General features: G+C 34.4%; 1 non-coding gene across 1 annotated transcript; it reads right to left on the bottom strand.

Moving 5' to 3' along the window:
- Nucleotides 1–1352: 1352 nt before the first annotated feature.
- LOC149539696 (signal recognition particle RNA) lies at nucleotides 1353–1670 on the bottom strand. The gene has a single exon (XR_016356611.1).
- Between the last annotated feature and the right edge of the window lie 1976 nt (nucleotides 1671–3646).

The raw sequence follows: 3646 nt of genomic DNA, 5'->3' as shown, positions 1-3646 counted from the left end.
AGAAAGCAATAGAGATTTTTTTTAATTCAGAAATAAAAAGTGTACATACTTTTCAAATTTTATCCCTGGATCAAAATTTCAGCATGGTGTTCCCTTCTTCTTTTTTTAACCAAAAAAGTTTTTTTTACAAAGCCAAAAGGTGTCCTTATATAGACATAGAGGTTAATAACTACCTCTCTGAGGTTAATAACCACCTCCGAAATATGAAATTTTGGAAGGTTAATTAACCTCAAGAAAATTAACCTATACAAGGAAACTTGTAAAAACAAAACTTTAGCTAGAGTTCCTAAAAACGTTTGCATATACAATCACCAATTTTTCTAGCTACTAGCCCTATCTATCCGGACACAATTGACATATCTCGGAAAGCTCTGTAAGCATCTCGGATGAGCATCATTGATTCATAGTTTGGAATGAGCACATTTTCCATCCTGAGTTTGGCTGTGAGATATCTATCTTGGATTTCTTCTGACTCCTGCCGATAAGCTGGCTGTAAAATGGCTTACATTCAAATAAGTTGAGTTCTTAACCTTCTAAAAGGTTAATTTTTTGAACATATCTTAACCCTTTTTGTTTTTTTTTTATTTTAGCAGGTTAATGGTTAAGATTGTGTTTGGCAAGTTAATGGTTAAGATCTTGAGCTCATCTTAACCTCTTTTAAGAAGTTAATTTTGGAGGCTTACATTAACCTTTTGAGAGGTTAAGAAAAACATGTTTTTGGTGGTTAACATTAACCTTTTATTCGGAGGTTAAGAAAAACACGTTTTTGATGGTTAACATTAACCTTTTAAGAAGTTAAAGGTTAAGAAGTACGTGTTTTTGGCGGCAATCATTAACCTTTTATATCTGGAGGCTCAGAAGTTGGATTTTAAAAATTTCAAATGCTGCGTGGAGTTGGGAACGAGCCGGAGACATGGAGGCTTAAAGACTCACAAATTTCACAGATAGAATGATCCATTTAAGGCTTAAAAGCAGGCAAGTTTTAAAATTAACAACGGCTTATAAAATTGAAAGTATTTTATAACCGGGCAACAATTCTTAAAGAGTAATTCGAGTACAATCCCTATTATAATGCCATCGGTTGTTATTAGCATAACTTGTGAAGACAAAGTGTTTTACTATTTTTTTGAGGACGATGTTTACAAATAGGATGGATAGAAATATACTTTTAAGTCATAAGTTGAAACTACTTAGAAGAAAATATCCTTAGTAATTATTATTCAAACTCTATATTGTTATAAAGTGCATATAGATTTAAAGAATAAAACAATCTATTACTATCTTGAATCTTTTATTTTCTATTTCTTTTCTTTTGCTGTGCTATATTAGAAAAAATGAAGTTTTTAAGGCCAAAAGGTGGGGGTTCAAGGATGGGCAGGCCGGGAGGATAAATGGGAGAGAGGGGCAAGCGGCGCGTAGTCCTTCCACTGTAGGGAGCGGGAGGTAATCGTTGCTCTGTGAAACCAGCCTCACGCGGTCCCCTCCGCCTTACGCTGCCAGACAGAACGCATCCCTCCTTCGAAGGATGGCCTGACAGCAACTCTCTACTTGGAGCAGGGCACGCCACAATTGTATGCCACGCATCTCTCCCTCCTTCCGGCCGGATCCCACCTGTTCCTCTACCTTGTGCGTCCCCACTCGGGTTACAAGCCCACGCTACTGAGCTCGACATCCCATATGCTCAAACTCTCCTTTTTTAAACTTGTGCATAAATAGTTTCGTGCTACGTGTGGGATAAATACACATCTTCCGCTGATTTACACCACAGCACTCAAATTACGTTTCTATGTAACAGCTCCGACATTGTTAAAAGCGCTTCTACACTTGGATTTTTCTACAGCCCAGCCTTAAAATGCTGAATGCGGCTATATCTTGTGAAGTGATTTTTAGAGGACATTGTATAAGATCCAGCGGTTTTGTCTCTGGCTTTGGAATTTGCACTCGCGTGGTTATAAACAGAGACGATGATCGGAAAATGGCTTCGGGGTAGTAAAAGAAACATTTAAAGCTGCAACAATACAGAGTTTCTTTCATGCACTGCATGAGCATTCTTCTTGCACCAAGTTACTAAACACTGGTTTTAACTTACAAGCTTCACTCTATCTGGAGACTGAACTTGTATTGTTCTGTTGTTTCTTTTATATTTTTGGTATTATTCAACACCCTAGGATCAGACACTTAGCAAGATTTAAGAGCTAGCAAAAGATCATAATTTGTTCTTCAATTTTAGCCTGGCTTAGACCTCCTGATAATCCAACCCTGTTCTAATGAATGTAAGTCTTTCGTGGAGAAGTTATAAGATTCGGCTTTAATCAAAATGGACTTCAATTGTCGAGACCCCATCATACATTCGTAAGATTTCAAACAATTGTCAGGACCCCATCAAACCCTAGATCTCTGTCAAATCAAAATGGTGGTTCACAAATCTCTACCATTATGTTCACAATAGTGGTTCATAAATCACCAGTTCAAATGAGCTACTCATAGATCAAAAAAGAGAAAAATAAGAAGAAGCTTAAAAATGATCAACTATTGATATATAAATGATTCACCATTAGTATATTCATTGATGAAAGCTGAGTGAACCACTATTGAAACCCAATTCACTTCTAGATATCATCCCCTATCCTTACAAATGTTTGTTTCAAAAAGGTTTTCCATTGCCTCAACACTGCAAAATTAGACACAAATATCAAACATTGGAACTTATCATACCCACAATAAAATTACTAATGATTGATTTATCTTGCAGAAAAGAACTTGTCTCAGATGAAGTTCTCCATGTTGCTTATAGACCACTTGGCATCGATCCATTTAACTGTCTATTAAATTCCTATATCTCATAAAGAACATTTCTCAAAATACTCTACATAATTTGAGTAATATAGCATACTTTAGAAGGTACATTATCTATCCATCTTATAACTGTGTATTAAATAACTATATCTCATAAAGAACACTTCTCAAAATACTCTACATAATTTGAATAATATAGCATACTTCAAAAGGTACAGTATGTATCCATCTTATAAGATAGAATGTAATTATTTACAAACTTGAAATACCCATATGCATATATTTCAACTTGTAGATCGGTAAGATGGAAGAGGAGAGCCAAAGCCTCTCGTATTGAAACAGTCAAATTATTTCTTGTGAAATCACTGCAAGTGGGAATAAAAAGTCCCTTTTTGGTCTAGTAACCGTGATATAAACTTCAATAATCTATTAAAGAAAGTGAATAGGATTTGCTACTCGCAACTTAATTAGAGAAGCAAGATTGGACAAGTTGAGGTATGATGCCATTTAGATGCTTGTTTATAGGTTTCATATACAATAAATTCAATAGATTAGGAAAAAATAAGTAGTTGTCTATCTTAATTTCAGGCATTCTAAGCTTCTTAATAGCTCTCAAATTTATTGTTTCACTTTCTCAATAGTTATGACGAATGTGAGAGACTTAATTATGTAATAAAATGTCAAAGTATGATCATTAACATCCCTTTTCTATTCATCTAACACACATTCTCTACTATAATTATCAAATTGCACAATTTATTTAATTAAATTATTAAGTACATAGATATTTTAATTTTAATACATTTGAAATACTTTAGTAGTTAAATCATATACTAGGTTTTTGAAAGAT

This window comes from Cupressus sempervirens, chromosome 9, assembly GCF_028749045.1.
Source record: "Cupressus sempervirens isolate cs-2001-9-10 chromosome 9, ASM2874904v1, whole genome shotgun sequence".
Lineage (NCBI taxonomy): Eukaryota > Viridiplantae > Streptophyta > Pinopsida > Cupressales > Cupressaceae > Cupressus > Cupressus sempervirens.
This window is presented reverse-complemented; position numbering and strand designations above follow the sequence as displayed.